This window comes from Budorcas taxicolor, chromosome 11 (genome assembly GCF_023091745.1).
Source record: "Budorcas taxicolor isolate Tak-1 chromosome 11, Takin1.1, whole genome shotgun sequence".
NCBI classification, from domain to species: Eukaryota; Metazoa; Chordata; class Mammalia; order Artiodactyla; family Bovidae; genus Budorcas; species Budorcas taxicolor.
In genome coordinates, this window is record NC_068920.1 from 58139275 (window position 1) to 58151344 (window position 12070).

A 12070-nucleotide genomic window follows, 5' to 3' on the forward strand; every position below is an offset into this window, starting at 1 on the left:
TTCTTTGGCATTGCCTTTCTTTGGGATGGGAATGAAAACTGACCTTTCCCTGTCTGGTGGCCACTGCTGAGTTTTCCAACTTTGCTGACATATTGAGGCAGCACTTTTACAGCATACTCTTTTAGGGTTTGAAATAACTGAGCTGGAATTCCATCACCTAGACTAGCTTTGTTCATAGTGATGCTTCCTAAGGCCCACTTGACTTTGTGTTCCAGGACATTTGGCACTAGGTGAGTGATCACACCATTGTGGTTATCTGGGTCATGAAGATCTTTTTTGTACGGTTCTTCTGTGTGTTCTTGACACCTCTTCTTAATATTTTCTGCTTCTGTTAGGTCTATATTGTTTCTGTCCTTTATTTTGCCATCTTTGCATTAAATGTTCCCTTAGTATCTCTAAATTTGATGAAATCTTCAAGAAATTTCTAATCTTTCTCATTCTATTGCTTTCCTCTATTCTTTGCATTAATTAGTGGGGAAGGCTTTCCTATCTTTCCTGCTATTCTTTGGAACTCTGTATTCAGATGGATATATCTTTCCTTTTCTCCTTTGCCTTTCACTTCTCTTCTTTTCTCAACTATTTGTAAGGCCACCTCAGACAACCATTTTGCCTTTTTGCATTTCTTTTCCTGGGGGTGGTTTTGATCACCACTTCCTGTACAATGTTACAAACCTCTATCCATAGTTCTTTAGGCACTCAATCTATCAGATCTAATGCCTTGAACCTATTTCTCACTTCCACTGTATAATCGTAAGGGATTTGATTTAGGTCATACCTGAATGGTCTAGTGGTTTTCCCCATTTTCTTCAATTTAAGTCTATATTTGGCAATAAGGAGTTCATGATCTGAGCCACAGTTCTCTCCCTGTCTTGTTTTTGCTGACTGTATAGTTTCTCCATCTTTGGCTGCAGAAACTATACTGATTTTGTTATTGACCGTCTGGTGATGTCCATGTGTAGAGTCTTCTCTTGTGTGGTTGGAAGAGGGTGTTTGCTATGATCACTGTGTTTTTCTTGGCAAAACTCTGTTATCCCTTGCCCTGCTTCATTTTGTACTATAAGGACAAACTTGCCTGTTACTCCAGGTATCTCCTGACTTCCTACTTTTGCATTCCAGTCCTCTATGATGAAAAAGACATCTTTTTTTCTAGTGTTAGTTCTAGAAGGTCTTGTAGGTCTTCAGAGAACCGTTCAACTTCAGGTTCTTCAGGATTACTGGCTGGGGCATAGACTTGGATTACTATGATATTGAATGACTTGCCTTGGAAACAAACAGAGATCATTCTCTGTACTGTACTTTAGACTCTTTTGTTGACTATGAGGTCTACTCCATTTCTTTTAAGGGATTCTTGCCCAGAGTAGTAGATATAATGATCATCTGAATCAAATTCACCCATTCTGGTCCATTTTAGTTCACTGATTCTTAAAATGTTGATGTTCACTCTTGCCATCTCCTGCTTGACCACTTTCAGTTTACCTTGATTCATGGGCCTAACATTCCAGGTTCCTAAGCAATATTGTTCTTTAGAGCATTGGACTATGCTTTCATCACCAGTTACGTCCATAGCTGGGCAATGTTTTTGCTTTGGCTCAGTCTCTTCATTCTTTCTGGAGCTATTTCTCCACTCTTCTCCAGTAGTATATTGGACACCGATAGCCCTGGGGAGTTCTTCTTTCAGTGTCATATCTTTTTGTCTTTTCATACTATTCATGGGGTTCTCAAGGCAAGAATGCTTAAGTGGTTTACCATTCCCTTCTTTAGTGGACCCCTTTTTTTTCAGAACTCTCCACTGTGACCCATCCGTCTTAGGTGGCCCTACACAGCATGGCTCAGAGTTTCATTGAGTTAGATAAGGCTGTGATCCATGTGATCAGTTTGGCTAGTTTTCTGTGATTGTGGTTTTCATTCTGTGTGACCTCTGAGGGATAAAGATGAGGTTTGTGGAAACTCTCTGATGAGAGGGACTGGCTGTGGGAGAATCTGGGTTTTGTTCTGATGGCCATGCTCAGTACATCTTTAATCCAATTTTCTGTTGATCAATGGAGCTGTGGTCCCTCCCTGCTTTTTGGCCTGAGGCCAAACTATCATAGAGTCAATGGTGGTAATGGAGACCTCCTTCAAAAAGACTTATGACAGTGCTATTTTATTCAGTGCTCCTGACCCTGCTGCAGGCCACTCTCAACCCATGCCTCCACTGGAGACTCCTGGACACTTACAGGTAAGTCTGGGTCAGTCTATTTTGAGTCACTGCTCCTTTCTCTTGGGTCTTGATGCTCACAAGGTTCCGTTTGTGCCCTCCAAGAGACTGTATCCCCAGTCCTGTGGAAGTTCTCTAATCAAATCCCACCAGCCACCAAAGTCACATTCCTTGGGGCTTCTCAGCCCTTTGCTGTATCTCCAGGTTGGGAAATCTGTTGTGGTCTTAGAACTTTCATAACAGTGTGAGAACTTCTTTGGTATAATTGTTTTCCAGTTTGTGGGTTGTCTACTCGGTGGCTCTGGGGTGGGACTAATGACGGCCTCCCCCAAAGGATCTCTGCCACATGGTGTGCCTCTCAGGTGTGCTTAAGCCAGAGTTCCTGTCCCTGTGGCAGGCCACTGCTGACCCATGCTTCCACAGGAGACATGCAAACACTCAAAGGCAGCTCTGCCTTACCTCTGTGGGATCTCTGGGTCCTGATTCATGAAAGACTTTATTTGAGCCCTAGTGGATATGGGGTTTTGATTCTAAAAGCAATTTCACCCCACCCCCACCATCTTGTTGGGGCTTATATCCTTTGGCCTTGGACATGGGGTTTCTTTTATTTGTGGTATCCAACATTCTCTTGTCGATGGTTCTTCAGCAGGGACTTGCAATTTTGGAGTTCTTACAGAAGATGAGCACACATCCTTCTACTCTGCTATCTTGAATTTTGCTGCTATATATATTTAAACTGAATAATCTGTTTTAAATTTCTGTACTAGCCTACAGATCATCTTTTAATTTTATATAGAGGTATAATTTACACACTTAAAATCCTGAGATCTTACATGTTTTCTTTTGATGAATTGTAACATTTTTATTCACCCATGTAACCCATACCCATAAGCAAAAAATATGTCCACTCCTCATAAAGTTTCCCTGTGTCCCCTGCAGGTAATTTTCCCAACCCTAAAAGCAACAATATTTATATGTATTTATAAAGAAGTATGAATGAAAGCTAATGAAAGTGCTAGTTGCTCAGTCATGTCTCACTCTTGTGACCCCATCACCCACCAGGTTCCTTTCTGTCCATGGAAATCTCCAGACAAGAATACTGGAGTTGGTAACCATTCCCTTCTCCAGGGGAGTATATATAATATTTATTGAGGTATTAGTTTTGCCTCTTCATGGAAATCATCTAAATGTGATGATTTAATACATGCATATAGAAACTGGTTTTATTATCAAGACACTCATGAGATTAATCATGTTTAATTTTTCATAATTAATCAATTTTTGCTGCTGAGTATTATTCAATTGTATCACAATTCACTTATCTCTATAAACAAATTTATTAACTTATTAATGAACCTTTGGTTTCTAAGGAAAGCCACAATAATGGGTAAGGCAACCATGACTATGCCTATACAGGTCTTTTTGTGGATAAGTTCAATTAAGTTCAGTTGCTCAGTTGTGTGCAACTCTTTGCAACACCATGGACTGCAGAAAGCCAGGCCTCCCTGTCCATCACCAACTCCCGGAGTTTACCTAAACTCATGCCCGTAGAGTCAGTGAGGCCATCCAACTATGTCGTCCCCTTCTCCCTCCTTTAATCTTTCCAAGCAGCGGGGTCTTTTCAAATGAGTCAATTTTTCACATCAGGTTGCCAAAGTATATGTTTTCATTTATTTAAATATCCACAAATAATGTCACTCATCCCAGGGGAGTATCTAGCTATCTTTCTTTCTCCTCATAATCTTTTTTGAAACCATCTCTTGAGTAACTTCTGTTCATTCTGCTGCTAAACTTTTTCTCCACTATGGAATAGTCCTTCTGAGTGTGTCTTTGCTACCTTGAATTGATTGAAGACAATATCATTATTATTTATTTGGTAATGCCATTCTTTAACCTCCACATAGCAACTACCACAGTGCTAGACATCATCAGAGGTGAAATGTACATAAAATTTTAAAATCATAGACTATTTGATATAAAAAGGACATTATCTTGTCAATGATTTGCTTTGCAGCTACTGTAAAGTATTCAGATTTTATCGATACAATGCCATTGCCATGATCAAATTTCATGGTGACTGAGTTCATGTGAGAAAGCAGATCTTCTAACTTGTGATGGGGAACATTGCATACTATGCCAAGATGCTTCTCTTAATAGATTGACAAGTAAGTTTTGTTGCTGTCGTTGTTGTTGTTGTTTTTAACTCTAACACTTTTGAGAGTTAAAAAATTGAGGACATTCTGATTAGAGTCCCTAAATGAGAACATGTATATCCTCAGGGATGCTGGCCACCATGTGGCATTCATTGTGTATTCCTAACTTGGTACTCATAACAGCTCCCCTGTTCTGGGGAGGCAATCTCAAGCTTGATTATTTTTTCTGCTTAAACAACCTGAAAGTTTTATTTAGAGAGTCATTTGGAAAATAAGGGATTGCTTTGGAGTTCTCAGAAACTACATTTTAGTTAATATACAGACATTATATTTAAGGGGCTCTTCATTTATTATTTTACTGTATGTATTATTGTATTTTTCATTGCAACAGGGCCCTGAGCAAAAGAAAGAAAGAAAGAAAGAAAAAGAAGCCCAACTCACTCCTTGGTGATTGTAGCAATTGCTAGATTAGCTCATAATGTGAGGCGCATCTTGCAACATAAGAGTCTTTACAAGTTTTACAAGTACCTGGAAAACTTGGACAAATAAGGAATGGACCAAATATTCATGTACTTCAGATTTTTTTTTTTCTTTTTTCCACTTAGGGAGTTCTTTTATTTTTAATACTATTCATCTTCAAAGAAGGCATGAATAAGGCATTACAATATTGTGGTGGTTTTGGCCATACATCAACATGAATCAGCCATGGGTGTACATGTGTCCCATCATCCTGAACCCCCTTCTTACCTCCCTCCCCACTCCATCCCTCTGGGTTGTCCCAGAGCACCAGCTTTGAATGCCCTGCTTCATGCATTGAACTTTCACTGGTCATCTATTTTGCATATGGTAATATACATGTTTCAATGTTATTCTTTCATATTGTCCCACCCTCACCTTCTCCCACATAGTCCAAAAGTCTGTTCTTTACATTTGTGTCTCTTTTGCTGTCTTGCATATAGGGTTGTTGTTACCATCTTTCTAAAGTCCATACATATGCATTAATATACTGTATTGGTTTCTCTTTCTGACTTACTTCACTCTGTATAATAGGCTCCAGTTTCATCCACTTCATTAGAACTGACTCAGATGTGTTCTTTTTTTTATAGCTGAGTAATATTCCATTGTGTATATATACCAGAAATTCCTTATTCATTGGTAGGCTGATGGATATCTAGGTTGCTTACATGTCCTAGCTATTGTAAACAGTGCTGCAATGAATATTGGAGTATATGTGTCTCTTTCAATTCTGGTTTCCTTGGTGTGTGTACAGTCAGCAGTGGCATTGCTGGGTCACATGGCAGTTCTATCTCCAGGTTTTTAAGGAATCTCCACAAATTTCTCCATAGAGGCTGTACTAGTTTGCATTTCCACCAGCAGTGTAGGAAAGTCCCCTTTTCTCCACACCCTCTCCAGCATTTATTGTTTGTAGACTTTTTGATGGCAGCCATTCTGACTGGTGTGAGATGGTACTCATTGTGGTTTTGATTTGCATTCCTCTGATAATGAGTGATGTTGATCATCTTTTCATGTTTGTTAGCCATCTGTATGTCTTTTCTGGAGAAATGTTTGTTTAGTCCTTTGGCCCATTTTTTTGATTGGGTTGTTTACATTTCTGCTATGGAGCTGCATGAGCTGGTTGTATATTTTGGAGATGAATTATTTGTCAGTTGTTTCATTTGCTATTATTTTCTTCCATTGTGAAGACTGCTTTTTCACCTTGTTTAGCTTCCTTTGTTGTGCAAAAGCTTTCAAATTTAATTAGGTCCAAATTGTTTATTTTTGTTTTTATTTCCATTACCCTGGAAGGTGGGTCATAGAGGATCTTGCTATGATTTATGTCAGAGAGTGTTCTGCCTATGCTTTCCTGTAAGAGTTTTACAGTTTCTGGTCTTACATTTAGGTCTTTAATCAATTTTGAGTTTATTCTTATATATAGTGTTAGAAAGTGTTCTAGTTTCCTTTTACAGTGGTTGTCCAGCTTCCCCAGCACCAATTGTTAAAGAGATTGTCTTTTCTTCATTGTATATTCTTGCCTCGTTTGTCAAAGATAAGGTGTCTATAGGTGTGTGGATTTATCTCTGGGCTTTCTATTTTGTTTCATTGATCTATATTTCTGTCTTTGTGTCCATACCATACTGTCTTGATAATTATAGCTTTGTAGTATAGTCTGAAGTCAGGCAGGTTGAGTCCTCCAATTTCATTATTCTTTCTCAAGATTACTTTGGCTATTCAAGGTTTTTGTGTTTCCATACAAATTGTGAACTTATTTTTCTAATTTTGCGAAAAATGCCATTGGTAGTGTAGCTTGATAGGGATTACACTGAATCTATAAATTGCTTTGGGTAGTATACTCATTTTCACTATAATGATTCTTCCTATCCATGAACATGGTGTATTTCTCCAGCTATTTGTGTCATTATTTCAGAGTCTTAAGGGACCAGATCTGCATATATTGCTGCTCACACCTTTTCTAAGTGAAATTCGTACATTTTCACTTATGATAAATGATTTATAAATTATTCACAAGATAAAATTTTTAAACTGTGCATTTAAAGTTGAGATATTATCTCTTTATATATCTGTGAATTTTCTTCCTTTAAATATAATGATTATGATTAATTATGGGCATGCCAGAAATTATGACAATGATGATCAAAAGCCTGGAATATGTTTAATGTAGTTTATTGGTACTTTTTCCCTTGAAAATCTATTTATTCTTCTATTGACTGATCTGTTCCATAAATCTTGGAGAAAATGCCGTTGTAAACATATTTTTCATAATGAGTTGAGTGTTTGAAGACACATTTTTTTTTAACATCAACATGAATCTGCCACAGGTATACACGTGTTCCCCATCCTGAACCCCCCGCCCTCCTCCCTCCCCGTATCATCCCTCTGGGTCATCTCAGTGCACCAGCCCCAAGTATCCAGTATCATGTATCAAACCTGGACTGGTGATTCGTTTCATATATGATATTATACATGTTTCAATGCCATTCTCCCGAATCATCCCACCCTCTCCCTCTCCCACAGAGTTCAAAAGACTGTTCTGTACATTTGTGTCTCTTTTGTTGTCTCGCATACCGGGTTATCATTACCATCTTTCTAAATTCCATATATATGCATTAGCATACTGTATTGGTGTTTTTCTTTCTGGCTTACTTCACTCTGTATAATAGGCTCCAGTTTCATCCATCTCATTAGAACTGATTCAAATGTATTCTTTTTAATGGCTGAGTAATACTCCATTTTGTATATGTACCACACCTTTCTTATCCATTCATCTGCTGATGGACATCTAGGTTGCTTCCATGTTCTGGATATTATAAACAGTGCTGTGATGAACATTGGGGTACAACTGTCTCTTTCAATTCTGGTTTCCTCAGTGTGTATGCCCAGCAGTGGGATTGCTGGGTCATAAGGCAGTTCTATTTGAAATTTTTTAAGGAATCTCCACACTGTACTCCATAGTGGCTGTACTAGTTTGCATTCCCACCAACAGTGTAAGAGGGTTTCCTTTTCTCCACACCCTCTCCAGCATTTATTGCTTGTAGACTTTTGGATCACAGCCATTCTGACTGGTGTGGAATGATACCTCATTGAGGTTTTGATTTTCATTTCTCTGATAATGAGTGATGTTGAGCATCAAGACACATTTTGAAGTTTGGCAGAATATCTCATAGCACCTAGGCTCAGATTCAAAACTCTATTTTTCATAATGTATGAGCTTGGACCTGGCTGCTCTTAAACACTGACAACTGTTTCATTGTTCTGCATCTCAATACCACTGAGGCAGTCAACATGAAATCTTGCTTTGTAGTTATCATTCACACAAGTGCTGATCCCCTGAAACAATGCAAATGTGTTACAGACTACTCTGCCGGAAATATATTTCTACCTTGAAATTTTATTGCAGTTCTTTCTAAAATGGTTTCTCTTTTGATTCTAACTTTGTTTTTCATAATATCTGGTAGCAATAAATAATTTATAGGATTGAATACCCAGTTACCATCCAAACCATGATATTTCAGAGGAATTATAGATGATCTTGCCATACCATAAATAGGAATTTATTCTTTTATATCCTACAAAGGATTATTATGTTTTTCTACATGATGTAATATATTATTAAAAATCATGATATGCTGGGTTCATCACAAAACATTGAGCTTTCAGGGGCTCAGGATCGACAGGGGTAGTATATTTCTAGTGTTTTGTAACTAATTACTAATGCAGATGTTTTTGATCTGTAGATGTAAAATAATTACACTTGCAACCTATGAGAAGTATTTTCCAGGATATCTGAAAAAAATCCTTTGTTTAAAAATTTCAGCATCATATACATGTGTACTAAAAATTCTTTATAATAAAAGTCATTCAAAGACTTCATATATATTTTTTTAAATTTTTTATTTAAGTGAAATACAGATAAAGTGTACAAACCTTAAATGTGAAAGTCAATGAACTTTTACATGTATATACTACATATATATGGCATCTAAAGTACACTTAATAGAATACTAAATTTTTAGCACATAGTTATATAACAAAAGAATCTATCTCTTTTCTTTTGTGAGCAAGAGAAGTGGGTTTAGTGTAACAAATCTCTTGCTTTTAGGTGGCATAGAAGCCAAGGGTGACGGCTGTTTCATGTGCCAACATGGTAAGGCTACAGCACTCAGTTACACACCCAACACTAATCCAAGTACTGCAGACATGACCCACATCTACAATCAGTCAACTTTAAAATAAAGGAGACTAATTTTAGTAATTTCAGTGAGCCTCATCAAGGCATGTTGTTATGCCTTAAGAGAAGAACTGAAGTTTCTCTGAAGAAGAAATGTGGCCTATGGTCTGGAGTGCATGGGAATGAAATCAATAGTTTTATAGGTGACACATTTCAATCAAATATAAACGGTGGTGCCTTACCACCACAGTGACTTTATTTCAGATGTGTCTGATGCAGTGGTGAGGTCTTGGTTGACCATGAGTCCCCTTGATTTATTCCACTCTGAACTGACACAGTTCAGTTCAGTTCAGCCAGTCAGCCGTGTCCAATTATTGGGACCTGATGGACTGCAGCACGCCAGGATTCCTTGTCCATTACCAAACCCTGGAGCATGCTCAGACTCATGTCCATTGAGTCAGTGATGCCATCAAACCATCTCAACCTCTGTCGTCCCCTTCTCTTCCTGCCTTCAGTCTTTCCCAGCATCAGGATCTTTTCAAATGAGTTAGTTCTTTGCATCAGGTGGCCAAAGTACTGAAGTTTCAGCTTCAGCATCAGTCCTTCCAATGAATATTCAAGACTGATCTACTTTAGGATGGACTGGTTGGATCTTCTTGCAGTCCAAGGGACTCTCAAGAGTCCTCTCCAACACCATGGTTCAAAAGCATCAGTTCTTCAAGGCTCAGCTTTCTTTATAGTTCAACTCTCACATCCATACATGATTGCTGGAAAAACCATAGCTTTGACTAGACAGACCTTAATTGGCTAAGTAATGTCTCTGCTTTTTTAATATGCTGTCTAGGTTGGTCATAGCTTTTCTTCCAAAGAGTAAGCATCTTTTAATTTCATGGCTGCAGTCACCATGTACAGTGATTTTGAAGCCAAAGAAAATAAAGTCTGTCACTGTTTCCATTGTTTCACCGTCTATTTGCTGTGAAGTGATGGGACCAGATGCCATGATCTTAGTTTTCTGAATGTTGAACTTTAAGCCAACTTTTTCACTCTCCTCTTTCACTTTCATCAAGAAGCTCTTTAGTCTTTTTTCACTTTCTGCCATAAAGGCGGTGTCATCTGTGTATCTGAGGTAATTGATAGTTCTCCCAGCAATCTTGATTCCAACTTGTGCTTCATTCAGCCCGGCATTTTGCATGATGTACTCTGCATATAAGTTAAATAAGCAGGGTGACAATACACAACCTTGACATACTCCTTTCCCGATTTGTTTCTAGTTTGTTCCTTCATTTGTGCAGTATTTCTCTGCCTTTTCCTTTCTTTCTTTCTTTCTTTTTTTTTTTTTTTTTTTTTTTGTGTGTGTGTAACTGTTTGAGGTCTCCTTTTCTGAGGGTTCAAGTTTGAACTCTTTCTTCCTTTTGGTTTCTGCCCTCCTAACTTTGGTCCAGTGGTTTATGTGAGCTTCATATAGGATGATATTTGTGCTGAGTTTTTTTTTTTTTTTCCCTCTAATGGACAGGGCTGAGTGAGGTGATAATCCTGTCTGCTGATGATTGAATTTTTATTATTGTCTTGTTTGTTGTTTGGATGAGGAGTCCTGCACAGGCTGCTACTGGTGGTTGGGTGATGCCAGGTCATGTATTCATGTGGTTTCCTTGGTGGGAGTTCTCACTATTTGATACTCCCTAGCATTAGGAGATCTCTGGTAGTCTACAGTCTTGGAGTCAATGCTCCCACTGCAAAGGCTCAAGGCTTGATTTCTGTCTGAAAGAAGGTCCTGGAGTGACATGCCACCATGTGGCAGAAGGCAGTCAGGATGTGGTGACAGTCTCCTCTCCTGGCTCCTGTCTGCAAGTTGACCAGTGAAATGCTTCAGCAGAGCTTGACTCTGTTGGCCTGACCTCAGCTCAGCTCACTTGTGTATCTGAAGTTAGCTGGCAGGTGAAGTAGGTGCTGGCTGCCCTAAATAGTCTTGGTTTGGGATGATGGCACTCTGCCAAATGGTGTTCATTTCTAGCCAACTCACACAGGCTTGTTCTCACAGCAGATCTTGCACCCAGGGTGGCCAGACAGCTACTCTTGTGATGGAATGTAAGCAGAAGCAATGTCCACCAAACATGGGCTGATAGTTTTAAGAAGTTAAATGCACCCTCTTCCCTGAGTATCTCTTGACTTCCTACTTTTGCATTCCAATCCCCTGTCATGCTTTTTGTTAGTTCTAGAAGGTCTTGTAGGTCTTTACAGAATCTGTCAATTTCAGTTTCCTCAGCATCAGTGGTTGGGATATAGACTTGAATTACTGTGAGGTTGAATATGTTGCCTTGGAAACAAAGCAAGATCACTTTTTCATTTTTGAGGTTGCACACAAGAATATTTCAGATTCTTCTGTTAACTATTAGAGCTACTCCATTTCTTTTAAGGGATTCTTGTCTACAGTAGTAGAAATAACAGTAATTTGAATTAAAGTCAACCATTTCCATCCATTTTATTTCACTAATTCCTAAGATGTCAATGTTAGGTCTTACCATCCGTCTGCTTGGCCATATCCAATTTACATAGATTAATGGACCTAACATCCCAGGTTCAAGTACAGTATTGTTCTTTAGAGCTTCAGACTTCACTTTCACAATGAAACATATACAGAGCTGAATTTCATTTTGGCCTTTGCCCAGCTACTTATTTCATTTTTACTGAAGCTTTTAGTAAGACTAACTAATATATATATATTACTTAGCTCTGAAAATTTCAGAAAGTGGTAAATTATAGCTTAGTTATATTCATTATAATGGTTGGATTAGATTAAGACAAAATCATGACATGAAAAAATATTTTTGTGTTGTTTTCAACTTAGAAAATAATAATATAGCAATGGTCATACCAGGAAGAGTATAAAAATTTATTAAACTAAAATTTTTATATATACCACACCTCACCTTTATTTATACTTCTCTTATTGTATGAATTATAGCATTGATAATATATTTTTATCCTTGATACTTTAATTTTTTTCATTAAAAAAGTAAAGTTTTTATATAGATT